This window comes from Coturnix japonica, chromosome 1, assembly GCF_054131305.1.
Source record: "Coturnix japonica strain WE chromosome 1, WE-NBRP24, whole genome shotgun sequence".
In the NCBI taxonomy this organism is placed as follows: domain Eukaryota; kingdom Metazoa; phylum Chordata; class Aves; order Galliformes; family Phasianidae; genus Coturnix; species Coturnix japonica.
In genome coordinates, this window is record NC_140663.1 from 22,988,963 (window position 1) to 23,007,189 (window position 18,227).

General features: G+C 35.9%; 1 protein-coding gene across 46 annotated transcripts in view; it reads right to left on the reverse strand.

The window, feature by feature from the left end:
* The window catches only part of FOXP2 (forkhead box P2), a 389,891-nt gene that overhangs the window by 90,930 nt on the left and 280,734 nt on the right, over window positions 1–18,227 (reverse strand). For 2 of the 46 annotated variants that reach the window (XM_085532557.1, XM_085532239.1), the window contains exon 1: window positions 11,948–12,003. The exons of the other annotated variants lie outside the window; for them this stretch is intronic. The gene's annotated coding sequence lies outside the window, so the exon portion shown is untranslated. Of the gene's footprint in view, window positions 1–11,947; window positions 12,004–18,227 lie in introns of those variants that run through there. 46 annotated transcript variants of the gene reach the window in all.

Genomic DNA, 18,227 nt, shown 5'->3' on the forward strand with positions numbered 1-18,227 from the left:
CTATGGATGTGGGGACTAAAAATGATACTCAGATAAAAGATGTATGTTGTTTATGCTCCAAGCTTAAGAGATGGCAGTGATGGAGAAAGGGGAGCAGAGGACGGATTATTCCTCTTGGCCTTTAAGACCTCTAGGCATCCAAAAGCTGACATTAGAAATATGGGGCAAGCTTTATTTGTTCTTTTTTACTATGAGATACGATATCAGTGTGCAAATCACAAAGATGATGATTAAATTTCTCATTTAGATGAACTGCAGTAAAGATTCTCTGAATTAGAAGGATATAAAGAAAACCAGCAAAGTGTACAGTGTAATGAGGATAGAACTCCATACTGAGCAAAGTATACATACTGAGCTTACAGATTTGCTAAGGGTAGACGAAATCAATGGCAGAGCAGAAGTCAATGAAAGAAAGCAGAAACTTCAAGTATGAACTTTTTATCAGATTTGTCAGTTTTGATCATAAAATCAATTTTATTTTCTCATGTAGCTTTGCCCATCAATTCATTTTTCATAGCAGAAGTCATTCAAATTTTTAAAAAATAAGAATAAATAAATAAATAAAAAAATCTGATGTCAGTGTACAGTTGGCAAAATTTGTTGCTATCAGTGGCTGATAAAAAGTGAGAGTCTTTGCTGTATCCAAAATTCTGTCCTTAAACACTTGCTATAAAAAGCTGCCTTCAGTTACAGGTTAGGTATGAAAAAATACCACGTTCTGTTCTTGCAGATATTGTTAGTTTCTCAGCAAACAACAGAAGTAAGTTGCCAGTGATCCCTGAAGCAAAAGTTCTCTCTGTAATTACAGAAGAACCAACACTTTCTGCAAGAAATGCCATTTCAGTGTCCCCAGGACAGGCGCTGATTTGCAGCATATCTATACTGGTATTATTACGGAGCTGGCAAGTTGTTTGACGCAACCTAACAGCACACACTTTTGTGTGAACAGATATTTAAATAACCTATCAAACAGATTATTAGCATCCTGCTTAGTGGTCGAAATACATAAACTTTTATGATTGAGAAATAAATTATGATTTATTGGAGAGTCTAGAGCAGTGCTTATCTGTTTTATTTGAATGACATCTAACAAAACTTGAAGTACAAGTAACCGTTCTAAACACCATCCACTCACCCGATATTTACTTGCACTGCCCCAAAGCAATTCTAATGCAGTTAAAATGAAATATGGGAGGATAGTATGCAGTAACTCTCTCATATTTTGTTACAGTTTTTGCATTACATTTTTCATTTATGACTCTCATATCATACACAGCAAGAATCAGCTAGTAATAGTAGGAATGTGTCCCAAGTAGCAAAAGAAGGAGCAAATAATAGAACAAGATTAATTAAGCACATGGTAAAGGGAATGAAAAGTGTTAAGTGTAAATGAAGAAGTTAATTCAAGAAGCATCTGCAGAGCAAAAGAGAGGAACTCCAGAGTAAACTGTAAATAAAATCTGAAATGGATCTAATGCTTCTCAGGAACAAATAAAAACCCAGTGACAGAAACAGAAGATAAACATCAAAACCTTTCTTCTTACACACTTTCCGTCTACAATTAAGACACAATGTAATTTTCTACAATCAATACAGGTGCTGAAAAAGTTAAAAAATATATAATTAGTATAATAACTAACTAGATTAATGAATTCTGAATAGTGGTTGCTTTTGTTGGTTTCCTCTTTGCATGAAATTTAGATGCTATAGCCACTAATCACTTGCAGAAAAGACATAATATCCAAAACCTAAAAGGAAAGAACTGTGTTACATAGGAAAATACCAGGGGAAGGTAACATACAATGTATCCTTTCAGTCCAGGTACAATTAAAAAGTCATCATTGCTTAGGGACACAGATCTGGTGGGACATAGTCAGAACAATATCAGTAAAAATTGTGACAGACTTTCCTTCAATTATACCCGGCTTCATTTAAACCTGCAAATTTAGCATTATGTTTCGAAATTAATAATGTCTTTGGGTGGTGCATAATTTACCAAGAAGGAGTTGCAGATTTTGGTTACCAGAGGATACTAATAGATATTATAATATTCATCCTTTATTTTGGAATTAAAATTAAGGCTTTTAAAGCCATCTGTTAAAAAATAACTTACATTTACCATCTAGCATCAACTAAATAGGGGCATGGTTTAGTGGGAGCTATTGGTAATAGGTGAATGATTGGACTGGAAGATCTTTATGTCTTTTCCAACCTTGGTGGAAGACTGGAAAAATGATTCTATAATTCTAAATAACTTAAAGAAAGGCTTTCTTTATGAAGAATGCTTTCAGAGTACTAAATGAAGATACAATGTCCATCAAAGCCCAAAAGAGGCATGTGACTTTCCATGTTCTTTGTGCATCATTATCAGCTATCACCCTGTTGAACACTAAGCTTTAAAGTAAACAAGAAAATGAATATTAACTGTGCAAATGGTATAAATTATTACCCTTTATCAGTTTAAACTACATAAGAGCAACTGATGTTTCTCACAGTAAAACAAAGCAAAACAAACTGAAAAAAGAAAAATCAGAGAAACTCTATAGAAAACCAGATGCAACATTTATGAAAAACTGAATTGTATTACAAATTAGCTCTTCATTTTTTATGAACATAAAAGCCCTTTCGACTACTTTAAAACTTCAGGAAAGTCACCTTTCATGTTCACTTCCTATTGGACAAAGCTACTGTTTTTTGAATTACTGTTGTGTGATTGGTAGCACAAAGATGCAGAGCTCCCTGGCTAAGCTTGTAGCTTGCAGCCCTTAGTCCAGTCTGACAGCAAAAAGGTCATTCACTACTGGACAGGGGAAGCCAAGGGTGAGCGCAACACACACCACTCCATGCTCACAGTGTGCTTCCAGCAAGGTCTTGTGAGAGCTGCTGCTCTGTATGTAAAAATGTAAAGAACTGCCAATATACTGCAAAAACTGCCCAGGACATAGCTATGTATCAACTTTATGTTGTTTTAGTTTAAAACATGCCTTATTATATGCTGCAAAATCAAAGACTATTTCCTAAAGAGTTATGAAAGTATTTACAGATTCCAGTTTACTGCTGATATTGCTAGGCAAAGAAAAGAAGTTAAATTACACGAGAATAGGCAGCAGGTGGTCAAGAGATATCTCACATTATCAATAACATATTGAATGCCCCTCCTTAACCAAGTTCTATTCATACATTGCTTTCCAAAGAGATTAACAAGAACAAGGACTCATATACCAGATATCCAGCCATATATATCACAGTTTGGAGAAGGAAAATAAATAAGTAATCAACCAACCAACCAAATAAGTAAAGGAATGCAGAAATAAAACATGATTTGATGAAGGACATTTTCAAATAAGATTTGAAAAATGAGCTTGACGTAGCTTTATACATGAAAGATCACAACTATATTTTTTTCCTATCAAATACTGACGTTATCTTCAGAGGTTATAAACTGATGAAGCTCATTACTTGCATAGTGTAAGTTATGCTGCTGGCAATTAAGTTCATTTTGAGAGAAAGGAATCACTTTGCCACCAAGAGGCAAATTAGTTTATTTGCAGTGGGATGGAGAAAGCCTTTGGAACTACTTAGAATTTGTCATTCTTGCAGTCTGTACTGTACAAAACAAAATACTAAAAGACTACCATGTACCACGCGCAAAATTCTACCTTGACTTTCATAAGTGAGAGAACATAAGCTAACAAAGAGGCAGCATTTGAAATATTGCACTAGGTCCTTCCTGTGTTCAACATGGCAGGATAACAGAAAACCTGTGCTCATTTTTTTGGTAAAATATTTCCTCAGTCGTCTTCTGCAAAAGTGTTATCTAAGTTTACAGGACAAGAACATACATATTGCAAGTTGTTGAAAGCTGTCTCTTTTCACCTCATATTGCAACTTTTAGCTGTACACTTCAAAGAAGTCACTCTCATTGCTACGAGACTTAAACAGCAGTGCTCTTTTGTAAGGAAAAAGAAAGGCATGAGAGATTATGTATGAAGAAGGTATTTCAGAACTTCAGAAAACAATTCATTATTTCTAAAACATTACCTTTAAATATATGAAATGGCATTTTCTGCATTACAGCTTATGCTTTGTACGCTTTGAAGGAAGCTAGTATGTATTTTTACATTTTATGCATTGCATATCGAGAATCTTACTTCTGTAATATAAGTTTCCTTCCAAATAGAATTAACAAAAATAAACAAGCTTGTGTTGCTCAAGAAAAGATGTCACTAAAACTCCTAGACTCCCAATGAAGCTGCCTTTATCATTCAATAAAAATATTCATGACGTAAAAACACCAAGGCAAATCTTCTGCCAAATTGTAAGCAAAAAGAAAATTAAAAAAAAACCAAAAAACTCTTCCATGTTTTAAATGTTATCTTTAATCTCAGAGGTGTTTTTCACATAAGCATCCATGTTTTCTATTAAATTGCTACTTTTAGACAGTACTCTGTGTAGTGTGATCCTCCTAATTCCTCCACAATTCAGGAGCGATAATCGTTCTTTCCTTTTTACATGTCTAGGAATCTGCTGAAATGCTTGGCTGCCTAAACTACAGTCATTTCCTTTATGCAATTGTAAATTAAATTTTCTAGAAGTGGAGATGGATTAAAAAAAAATCTTTTAAGAAAGTTAATATGGCAAAGAAAATTCAAGAGGAAGAGACAGAGCCACAGCTCTGTAGGCAGTAGAAAATACCAAAGAAATGATAATATTGTGGTTACATCACATGTAGTCTTCTCACCTGAGTTGGCATACAGTTTAGTCTATTTTATACAAACATAAAGCTCACATTACTTTTATCTTCTAATGCTGTTTTCTCACCTCTTTAACATACAAATGATGAACATTGACTGAATCTTAAATGTTTCTCCTCATGTTTATCAGTCATTTTCCCCAGAAAAATACAAGCTGTTCACTTCGCATTCTGTCTATTAAAATTACACCAAAGGGACTAAGTTGATTACAATGAATAAAATACATTACCTGGAATACCACATGCATTAAAAATGAATTTCAATAACAGGAGTTACAGGCACTAAATTTTTAAACAGCGTGGTTCTACTGTTGCGTTCATAAGAAGGTCCAGCCACTAGACTTGCTGAGACTCAAAGTACTTATAATTCCACATTTTAATAGCAGCGATATACAACACACAAGTAATAGTTTAGTATGAGAAAACTCTGGTCAGTGATTCTCACAGGGAAATTTTATCACACTGTCAAATCAACTGACATCAGACTTCCACCTCACCACTCTATCCAACTGATTCCCTTAAACTTACTAGAGATCCTTAAGCATCAGAAGCTCAGTAAAGCTAATGTGGGAAGGGCACAGTGTTTGAAGAGCCTCTTTTCTACTTCAGCATAAAACAAAACAGAAAAAAAAAAATTAAAAAGGTCAGCCATTACTTTCATTTGAACAGCAGTGCTAAATGTCAAAATGGTTGGCTGTAAGTAAGCTTGTGAAGTGGATATCTAAAGCACCCAGGTGCCAACACAAGTACATGAGCTAGGTAACCTAAGAGAACAGACAAGAAAGTGTTTGATTTACTGTGAACATTTCTGTGTATAAATAAATAAAAAATCCTGCAGACATTCAGCTATCATCCCCCAGATCTAATCAGTAAATACACTTCACACAAATGTGATTTGGCACCAGTACGCTATAGTCCAAAGCAGTATTGTACTACTGAAGTACCCAAGCATTGTGCAAAAGTAATTCATTTGCACTCAAATCACCTTCATGCATGGTGCATTCCATTTTACAGATGGGAAAACTGAGTCACAGAGCTTACAGATGGCTTGATCAAAATTATTTGTCATCTTAGCATCACTGGACATCACCATTTAGATGATAAATCCCCTTACAGAGTATCTGACTCTATGAGGCTGGGTCCTTCAGCTCTGGGCAAGCAAAGTAAAGAATGAGATGATCTTCATCACACAGAAGATTCCAGGACATATTTAAATACCCTTTCACATCAGTAATGGGAATCTTCCTATGTTTGAAATGAAGTTTATCTTAAAGAACTAGTTAAATCAACGCTACATAGATGTTGTGATATTCTGTAGTTCAGTACATCATACTGCCATTCTAATACAAAATGAAACAGAAGTCAAATATAGTGATTTAACTTCCAATAATACAGACTGGAGAAGGCACAACATCATAGACCAATGACAACATTTCATTTTGGTTTTTGTTCTAACTGTTTGTTCAAAATTATTGGTATTCTTGGAATTTCTAACAGGCATTCTGCTCACAGACAAACTACAGAGCCCAGATTAGAAGCAATAAGTACCCTAAACTTCACTGAGATCTCAAGGAGCTGAATCACACAGAATTGCGAAATTGCAGGGGTCGGAAGGAACCTCAAGAGATCATTGAGTCCAACTCTTCTGCCAGAGTAGGCACCCTACAATGTGTGAAGGCACATGAACTCTCTGCATCGGGACAGACCATTCCTTTCTTTTTGCACTCATGGTGGAAATGTGTGTTCTATCACCAAGTGAGACATAAGAAAATCTGAGCACATTTACCAAGGGAACAAATCTGGACTCTGGTTCTGTAAACAGGTACAATACAACTGTAATAGTTTCTGCATTATCTGTACCCAAACTAAAATAGTTATATCTAGACTGCTTTGATCTCTTCGTGGATGAAGACCACAGGAAGTCTGAGATTAAGTGCCCCGTGAGTCCCTGTCCTTTCCTAGGTCTGGTGTATAATCACTTACTTAGGGTGGTAAGATGACGGAACTACCCTGTTACCTCAACATAGTGAAATAAAAACAATCTGCTCTAAATGGAACTTATCTCAGAAACAACAAATAGATTTCCATCTAAATTATTTTGTCAACAGCGTGGTGGTATCCTTGCTAACCTTATTTGGCACCAGTGAATAATTAGATACACAGGGGTGTGACTCCAATTGAAGGTGTTGGCATTGTAGCACTCTGTGAAAATATTAACTATGAGGTTAACTCCAATTTTCTCTTCTTTAATTAAATGCACATGGTACTAATGAGGTAACCTACTGTTCCTTGATAGCACTAATTAGCTAAGAGGAGAGTACACTCTCACACTGCAATTTAAACCTAAAAATAAGGTTGAAATATGCTAATTGCAGGCAATTTAAAACAGTACAAGTTGTAGAACTAGTCATAATAAGGGAAACTGACTGCTTTACAGCTCTACAGCTGTATTTTTAACCAAAGTTTGATTAAAATAAACTTTGGTTAAAATTAAAACATGTCAGACAGTTTTAGAATGATTTGGCAAAATATCCAGAAGTCTCTTCAAAAACTGCTACTTAATTCACAGTATACAACACAAAAGGGAAAAAAAAAGGAAAAAACAAAAAAAATCTGGGTGCTCATCCAAGAAAACAAAATTGTATTTGATGTAGAAGAATTCTTTTTGTTTGAATAGTTTGAAGCTCCGAATTTTCACAAATACTTTCAAGTCTCATTTGTAGAGGTGCAGAGCAGCTGCAGCTCACATTGACGTCAGTGGAGTCCTGACTGCTCAACTCCTCTGGAAATCTGGCCCTAAAATTAGCCTTTTGAATGGGAATGGAAAAAAAGGAACAAAGAAAATACATGCTTTCTATAGAGAAAGTACATTCCAAAGAACAAATCTGTGATTCTACGTAGAACTTTGAAGTGCCTAAAACAGTAACTGCAACATTTTGTACTGTAACCAAGTATATTCTTCACAAGGCAACACGGGGTTCAGTTCAGTATTAGAATTACAGACAAAGCCTCACAGCACAATGACTTGATCTCATTTCAAATTTCTTGATTTGGAGCCTCCGCTGTTGAGCAGACAAGATGTACAACAGTTTTCATTTTGCTGACTAATTCTTAGGGTGACAGTGACCTGAGATGCTTTTTTAATCTTTTTGTCTTTCTCCTTTACTCTGGATGAGTAGCAGTGCGAGTACTATCTACTTCTATCCCAAGAATATAAAAGAAGGACTATATTATAATCCTTTGTGTTGATAGCACACTGATGTTTTAGTCATAGCACAGCAGCACTTATGCTGAGCCACAGCCTTTTCAGCTTCTCCATTTGCAGAACAACAGGTCTGAGGTTGCAAAAAGAACTGGGAGGGGATAGGACCAGAAGAGCTGACTCAAACTGGCTGAAGGGATACTGCATACCCCATAGTCTTATGCTGAGCAATAAAAGTGGCGAAAATTTTGCTTGTCCTCCTTAAATAACTTAATGAACAATTCCAAAAGCAGAAGTGAAGTAAGAAAGTTAATAAAAGCAAGATAGCCTGGGCAAGATTCTTAGCAGTTTTGAAGCTCAGCTGTTAAAAGCAATGGAATCATCCAGTTCTCCAGTAACTGAGAGTGCACCTTCTTAGTGTCACCACCTCCTTCTGTCTGGATTATTTCTGACAAGGAAAGAAGTGAGTTCTCAAAGATTCAGGGTAGTACCTATATTTTATAGCTTCCTCTGACATTTCTGCATGCAAACATTTCCAATGACAAGTAATCAAGTGGAAGTAAAACATTTTCTAAATGCAAAGATAATTAATGCCACAATAACATCCCACTGAAATGATGCATATGATTCAAATTGATTAGAAAAAGAGATTGCAATTTTATCTGGTTGATGGTTATAATGTAAAATGATACAGTCGTGCTAACCCTAAAGAAAAGATTTATCATCTTCAGCTTCCTTCAGAAAGACCCTCACAGCCTCTTCTTTCTTAAACAGACAGATTTCATTCCACTGAGACTATGCTAATAACTGAATGAAAGATTTCATGGGTAGGTAACAGGGTGTAAAGAAAACAACTGAGCACAGTGAAAATCAATACAATCTTAAATAATTTGCTAAAGGAAGAAGCTACACCCATTCTGCTCCTTCTTCAGGAAGGAAATTTTGATACAAGAAACCTACTGAATTGATAATGTTCTCCCTTAAACCCGTTGCGCACATTTTCAGGTTGCTCACATGTATTAACCAGCTGAGAACACTGTAGAGTGGGGAAAAAGAATAGGAAGAAACTTGATGCCTCTGGGTTCTACCTTTGAACCAAGAGCTATCCTCTTTTTTACTTTTTCTTTCTTTTTTTTTTTTTTTTCTTTTCTTTTTCTTGGAATGCATCCAAAATCAAAAGATCTTTCTTCTTAAAACTAAATAGCACGGCCCACCTGTGCCACGATCATAGGAAGGATATGGGCAGAAAGACTTTATTCTAATCTTGTTTGCCTTGTAGCCAGATGTTGGCAGCCAATGCTCTCAGACTCTGCTTCCTGAGGAGCTCAGCCTTGCCCAGCCGTTTATCTCAGCCTTTAGCACAGAGTGTTTCACAATGTGCAGAAGGCTCAGCTTAAAACATAAAATATGCCTCAGAAACAGCATATATAAAATTGGCATCTATATGCATTCAAAAAAAGAAAAAAAGGTGTATTGTATTTTCTTTTAATAGATTTTAAATTATTAATTAAGGTATAAGTAAGAGAAGACAGCAAAAGCAGAATCCTAGCACTTGAACTTTTACATTGGGTAACTCTGGTTAATTAGTTCCACATCAGGTAACTCTTAGAATAGAAGAAAATTAGGTTACCATACTCTTTTTTTTAAGAATCTCTCTGATCAAAAAATATAAGAAATCTCTATCAATCATTAAAAAATCTAAGCATTCTAACAACATGAAGTGAATAATGTTTAAATATATATACTTAAAATCTAACACCCAGTTTATAGTGTTTAAATACAGCATGTTTTAAATAATAAAACTTTTTAAAATACACAATTCCTCCTTTAACATGCATTTCTTTTGATATAAACAAGAGATGTGGAGTCCATGAAGGTCTGTGAGAATGCAGCAGTTCATATAATGTATAGAAAATAAATTTCAACACAAGAAAATATCATTTCAGTAACATTTTAGAAATGTTTCACCATATGCTAGAAACTTCTCATTCATAAGCTCATTATCCAATAGTAGCTCTCAAGAATAAAGCTAATTTACATGTAAAATAAGAGTATGAGCTACTCTTTAAAGGCACAATGATAAACACACCAATTTGACAATTACATTAATATGAGTATTTGCATAATCTGCCTTCTACACCTGTTCCTAATTTGAAGCAGCTGCAGAACAAATCACACTACGTAATCTGAATATGCCATAGAGTCATGTAAGAACACTAACCTTTATTAGGAAGTTTTTATGCTGCCTTGCCTCATTTGTTTTGAATTTAACTGGTATCATAAAAATAAACTTTCAGGTTACACTGTTTATCCTCATCAGAGGTAACATACGTAGGATAAAATGTTGTTATTATTTTACTTCATTCTCAAAAATGAGGAGAATTTAATCTTCACAACTGGAAAACCAACACACAGAAATCCTACATTTTGCAGCTTTTGACACTAGATACGCCTCCTGTGAAATATGTTGAAAACGCCATTACAGTTAACATCCAATGCAACAGAAAACAGGCAAATGGAGTTCTTATGCTGTTAGCAAAGTAAGACAAAGTGGTCACCATTTCATTTTCTTTAAAGTTCAGTGTTTTCCACTTTTCAGAAAACTCTCTGTTTTTCAGCATAAAAGGAACAACAAAAAGAAAGCTAACTGAATAAGCCAAAATCTTGGTTCTCACTAATGAAACCTTCTTTCTACATGCATGCTGGTTCCTTTTTGATATACAAACAAGAATTATTGAGTAATTTAATATACTGACTCTCTTCCTTATGCATTCAGGCAGTCACTAGGCCCCACCCTGTAATGTCAACCTCATTCAAACCGAGAGAAAATCAGGGGAACAACAGGACCCTGTAGGAAATAGCTGATGATATCACAGATGCTTGATGCAGTGATGATCATGCAGGATAAAGCCAAATACAAAATGCTAAATTCTAATGCTAATGTTAAATTCTTATTCACTGAATAATCAGTCGTACAAACATAGAACACAACACTCTTCTTCCTGTAGCTTCTATAAGAAAAAAATATCTATTACAGCCCACATGCTGTCTAGGTTGTTAAACAGCTTTACTAAAAGCAGGAAGAAATCTGTGCTTTAGAACAAAGATTTAGGACTGGAAGACCTCTTGGCCCAGGTCCTGTAATAAAAATGTTGTATCTAAAATGCTTAGCAACAGAATAAACTTAAATTCTGTTATAACTTAGAGTAATAGGTTTGAACAATCCTGTATTCATCCCATCACTGAATTATAGTCCAGCTGTAGCAATTTTGGGACATTTAACATCAGCCCCTATACTACTGACCATGAAACATTCAAGATTTATACAAAAATTGAAAGACAGATGGTACTGTACTTTCTGGTGACTTTCAGTGCAGCAAATGGCATGCTATCAGCCTGAACTTGTACCCATTGCTAGCCAAACAACACAAATAGGGACCTTAGTCATCACCAAAAGAGGAAAATAAAGTAGAACAGAAAAGTGACAGTCAGCTGGGAACAACATGTAGGATCTATGTAGGCTATCAGAAACAAACATGGGCAAAGGCTACTGCCTTACCACCAACATTCACCTCTGACGCTGAGGGCTTACATAAAAAATAGGAGGCATTACTTTTGGAGCAGTCTTTGTCCATAAACAGGGGAAAAGCGAATCAGAGTTCTGTTATGTGCAAATTCATAAACCTGACAGAGTTCAAGAGGCATTTGGATAATGTCCCTGATTTCCACTTGAACTTTTGATTAGCCCCTAAGACAGCTGGACTGGAAAACTCTTCCAATTCAACTGCTCCATCCCATCCCATCCCATCCCATCCCATCCCATCCCATCCCATCCCATCCCATCCCATCCCATCCCATCCCATCCCATCCCATCCCATCCCATCCCATCCCATCTTTTCAGACTGTTAATTTTTAAGTTGTTAAAAGGAAGTTTTAATAAGTTTGCAACATTTCTCCGTGTCTATTATATGGCTATTTCTATGGTTACTTACCTTCAGATCTAGACATATTGAGTAACTGACTGACACTGTGGTGATAGCAAGTGGCTATGTAGCTTGTAATCACCTGAGGATCAAATGTAAGCTTAATCAGATTAATCAATCTTTCCACCACAATGCAGAGTAATTATGGGCAGCAAAACGAAGATGATAAAGGGCCTTAAGCCTCTCTATTACAAGGGAGGGTGATCAGCCTGGGTCTGTTCAGCCTTGAGAAAAAAGACTGAGAGGTGACCTCTATGGATATCTTAAGTGTGTGAGTCAAAGGGACATGGCCAACCACTTTTCAGGGGTATTTGAGGACAGTACAAGGGGAAACGGACATAAACTGGAGCATTGAAAGCCCTGCATGGTAAGGGTGGAGGAGCACTGGAACAGGCTGTCCAGGAAGGTTGTGGATTCTCCATCTCCAGAGATATTCAAGACCCACCTGGATGCCTACCTGTGCAGCCTGCTGTAGTGAGGCTGCTTCACAGTGGGGTTGGACTCGATGATCTCTGTGAAAACACACCCGTGTCATTCTGATGTCCTTGTTGTGTAACAAAGAGAAGTGTTCCTTAAGTGACCGAACTGGAAAAGCTTAAATACTCTCACAGAGGTTTTCTTCTTCAAAGCATCATTAAAAACAGCTGTGGTAGGTCCAATGGACAGTGATTTGTAAATCTATAAGTTTACAAATATTTACAAATACTGATATACAAATACTGGTAGAATAAGCCTTAGAAGAAAGTCAAGTTTACTTGGATGCCAAAAATGAACCTTCAAAAGGAAAACATGCTGGTATCTAGACACTGGTTGAAAACACAGAACATCATACTAAATTACACCAAATGATCATTTGGCCTACTGGGCTGCCTCTGGCAGTCACCAATACTGCCCCAGAGAGCCTATGGAAGAGTGAAAGAACACAGTGATATACTGATTTAGTGAAACTTTTGCAGTCAATCCCCACATCTCAGTGTTTTGATGTTTCGAGTCTATAAAAGTAAAGAATTCCCATTTTGTATTTAGCAGTATTTAAATGATTTTTTTCTTCCATTAATCTTTACTTGTATTTTGAGTCAATGTACAAGCTATATGTTGTTACATCATCCTTCTAGTTAGTTCATGACTTTTACTCTTTGAACTTCAAGGGTACAATTATGTCCTACGAACAATCAGCACTTGTAGCTACAGCTAGAAGTCAACTTTGCAATGACAGAACACAAAAGATGTATTAGAAAAACTGGAGGGATGATAAAAGAGTACAGATAACTTGGGATCTGTATGGATCGTATCTTCTTCCCCTTTACCATTATTCAAAGCTTGAGCCATTGCATTTTGGCATTCTCCAAAAAGTGTAAATAATCTACACCTAGATCTTGTGCTTGCACAGTTGGGCATGAAATAAACTCAAAGATGTATGAGTATAAACTTGCTGCCTGCTGTTCAGTCCCACTTCAATGGGTCTGCCAATGATGCATGTCTCCATATGGCTCTGCTGTTCTTTTTCCTTTCTTGTATTCTGTTACTATTGTCAGAATACACTGTACAACCTCTGGAAATATGAGTCATATTAAAATTGTGTACAGTTATTAACACAGTCAGATCCCAACACGAAGCGTCAGTAAAATCGTAAAATAAAAAGAACAAACAAACAAAAACCCCTCAAAAACATATTAGAAAAATGTCTAAATACAAGAGGAAAAATCATGAAGTATTAAAGGAATGAAGAACAAAAGTTTCATAATAACAGTGACATCAATACTTAAGATGATATTCAGATAATCTGATGCATTTTAAGTTTAAAAATAGAGGCTGTTTAGCTGTGGACTGCTAGTCAAGCCTACTGTCTAGACCAGTATTTGTCAAAACTGAAAGTTTCTCATTTTCTTTTTTTCTCTAGGACAGAAACCACACTATTTATGATTCTACATAGGATACATTTTTATGGAATTTAAATTTCAATAAATAATCAGTAGTAAGACTGACTTGATACGTAATGAAATGAAAGTCACAACTCCCATAAATAAAATGGAACGATCTACTTGCTGCACTGCTGTAGCAGAAGCATTCTTAAGGCTCAAAGCTAATCATGTTTACAAGCAAGGAAAAAAGAAAACCGGGAAAACAGAAAACATTTGTCAGGTAAAGCAAACTTCTTCAAAATCTTTTTAGAATTCTTGTTGACAATTTCACTGGGAAAGGAAGTGATTTGAATAGCAAGGATTCTTCCATGAAATAGGATTCTGAGTAAACTAAAAACAATTTCTGTGTAAATGATATGCATCTGCATCAATTTCCCTGATACATCAAATCTTAACTCACCAATGCAGACAGCACTAAAATCATTTATAGTGCCTGAGTTCTGTGTCCAGTTTTGCACCCTCCAGTGTGAGAGATATTTGGATAGAAAGTCCAACAGAGAGTCACCAAAATGATGAATGGATGGGTGCACCTTTCCTTTGAGATGGGGCTGAGGAAGCTGAGACTGTTCAGTCTCAAGAGGAGGAAGGTCAGGGGCATCCTATCAATGTGTACAAATATCTCAATGATGAGTGTAAAAAGGAATGAGATAGATAGGTTCAGGTCAGTAGTGCCCAGTGCCAGGCCAGAAAGCAACATGCGCAAACTGGAATGCAGAAGGTTTCCTCTGAATATCAGCAGCACTCCTGTGCTGTGCAGGCAATGGAGCACTGGCATGGACTGCCCAGAGTTTCAGGAGTCTCCTCCTTGGAGACCTTCAAAAGCTGTTTGGATGTGGGACTCAGTGCCCTGCTCTGGGTGTCCCTGCAAGAGCAGGGGTTGGGTCAGATGGACCTGTGGGTCCCTGCCAACCTCAGCCACTCTGTGGTTCTGAGTTTTCATGTAAGAGCTAATTAATTCCACATGTAATAAAAGTATAATCTCTTTCTGTGGGTTTTTGTTAGACTAGAATTTATTTTATCAATAATGCCATTACTCCATGATAATTTCAGAAATACTACCAGTAATTTCCCTCTTACTACATGTATAGTAAACAAAAAATACATCAGATGCACAGGATAACAAAATCTGCTAAATACTGTAGTACTGATAATCCAGACATTAAAACAATGGTAAGTTTTGCCATTTAATTTTTCATGAACTATGTTACTGAAATCCAATTTATATATATGTATTTATACATATAGGAATATTAGTCTTAACAACTATTGATATGATGTTATCTCTGCATGCATTTAAGGATATTATTTATCGCAAGAATTAAGCCTGAATTAATGCCACAAATGTTCAGTAAATAAAAATATTCTAAATAATCACACATGAAATCATAATTATTTGTTTCTACAAGTATGTCTGGAGTACTACAATACAAGCTATAGCAACCCAGTCTAATTACAATGATTAAATAATCACTCAGACAACTCTATAAAAGTATTTCCCACCCAAAACAAACATTTTCCTAGACTAAACCACTTTGCAAGATGCTAAATTAGTGTGACTTTCCCAACATGGAAAAGAGACCCCTCTCTTAATCTTGGCTCTGAGACTTGTTGGGTCATGTTATATGCCAGGCCCTAAAATGGTTGCAATAATAATGATCTCATCAGCGGGCTGTTAAGACTAATCCACCACGTTTTCAAGTACCGTGAGACAATCACCTCAGCATTATAAATACTCTAAAACATTACAAAAGTGAGTATTTGAGGAAGAAAAGATAATATTTTTAATTGTGTCTCTTTCATCAGCATATTTATTGCAGAGAAAATTAATGGTACAACAGATGTCTTCTAATAAAAACTGTCCATACTTAGTAATTTGAAGGTATTTCTTCTGTGTTTCATCAATAATCATGATGAAGTCAAAAATTTTTTGCTCCTCAAGCTTCACCTCTTCCAAGAGAGCAATGTCCCAAAACTATTTTCTCTGAACAATGAAAAGATTTCTTTGCCACAATTTATTAATGCTTGGCTTAGCTATTTGTTCTCACATATAAAACTCTACTTAAGAAGTATTAAAGATGCTTCTTTCTTCCCAAGGTTTGCTTCTTGGCCCAAATGGCATGGAGAATCATAGAATTACTCAGGTTGGAAAAGACCTCGAAGATCATCAAGTCCAACTGCAGATCACAACCTTCCAGCCTATGCATCCAGTCTGAATAAAACCTTTCTGGGTTTAAATGTCATAACCATTTACATGGAATTTATGCATTAACTGGAGGTATAGAGTAAGTCTGCTATACTAGCTGTCATATTCAAAATGAGGGACTGTTATTCCATGGGAATGCAGAGCATCAGTATGCGAACTTTGAATCTTTCAATAGACCCCATATGGACAGTATTTCTAAATTAAGATCCTGAAATTTATCAGCTTGATTATTTTCATAGAATCATTAGGTCTGGAAAAGACCGCTAAGATCACCTAGTCCATCACCACCATGCCCACTAAACCATGTCCTAATATTTTCCACTATTTCAGATGAGGTCTCACAGATATCGCTCTAAAACAGCCTTAAAACTTTCCTGTTTTGATTGGAAACACCTTTTAAAATTCCTTTAAGACTGTCAGTTCTCATCTACATCATATCACTGGTAGCTCACAATTACATAGAAACTAATAAAACCGAGATTTTGTCTTTCTTTTACTTTTTAAAGGATGAATACAAGTTTAAAGCAGAAATCTGTCCTAGCTCCTAAACATATGTCCTTGTACTTTGCTGTACTTTCTAAAATTTCTTAGAATTACTTTTTAAATTCTGTTAGTGATTCGATACTTAGTTTGTATTGTACAAAGCCAAGCAACTCTTGAGAAACTCTTGTGATCTATCCCTCCCTATCTTCATTTCTGTGGTTTCAACTGCTATGGAAGACTTGTAGTTAGGCTATTCTTTTCTTACCCAGAATATTACTTCAACTCTTTCTAATTAAGACTTTTAAACAGGTTGACTGCTCTGAAATTAATGCCTCCTATTTATTTTCTTAAATACTAAAATAGATACAAAGTGCGCAATAACATCCACCATCTCACAGTGCTCTCACATCCACTGATTGGCCACCAGAAACATTCTTCAAGCACTGATGAATGTCAATGGGTGCAATTTTCCACTTGGAGGAATTCAATGACAGACCTTTACTTCATATGCTCTTCCATGTCAGATGCCATTTTGTCACACTGCCCCTCTGCTGCCATCTGTCCCACTGAAACAAAATGTAATGGAATACTGGTGGGAAGGTTCAAACTCTACTGCCATACCACCAACATCCACCTTTGACGTCATCGACATTGTTATAAAATAGCAGGCATTAGTTTCAGAGCAGCCCTCTGATCTGAGCCTTTGGAGCAGCCAAATATATATATTTATATACATATACATATATATATATACACAGACAAGAATCAATTACCATTCACATCTGAATTTGCTATACTACTTCCATTTCACAGACATGTCCTCAAACAGGTTTGCCATGGGATCCTGAACAAGTTTTGAGGTAGAAAAGCACACTGTTTTGTATATGAGTTCATACCATATCATATTTTGGGAAATATTTCTCTTTAAGGAGGTAATGTTATTAGTCTTAAGCATCAAACCTATAGACCAAATCTGCATGCTAAATTACAGCTGCCTCAATTTGGAAAAGACTTTTTTACAAGCACAGAGCTCATTTTGTTATTTTTTTCTGGCATGTTGTGTTACTCTATTGGTTTTCCTCAACATTATAAGGCTGCTTTTTCTATCATACTGAAGGCATTATTTCCTGAACAAATGTATTTATTGTGAACACTTAGAGGAAAAATCTCATGCTTTATTTCCACTTTTGGTTTGCTGTAAAATCCTTGAAGTACACTGATACTCTTGGCACCACATACAGTTTCCTTTGTACATATTATCATCATACAGTTGCATTTCAAAGCTTCACATAATCAAGTAGCAAAACACTGAAGTAGTCTTTAGTAAATTTTTCACCATTAATTCTATTTCATAACACCCTCATCTCTCTGTCTCAAGAAAATTATATTAGAAGCATAAGGACACATAAAAAGTCCAGAACATCAAAGAGGCAATTGTTGGACAACCCCCTTTCCCAACAGTTTGTACAAGACGGGCTGATGTGCTTTTCCAATCCACTATATCACTATTGCTTCAGCTTCACTCACACACTATTCCTGTATATTACAGTATAATGTTTATGCATGTTCATTCAGATGATTTTAATTTAATTCTATTCAAAATGAAGATAAACCAAAATCAACACCTGCACTGACCTTGGCTTACATTTAGATTCCTCATTAGCCTGCTCCCCATGTCTCC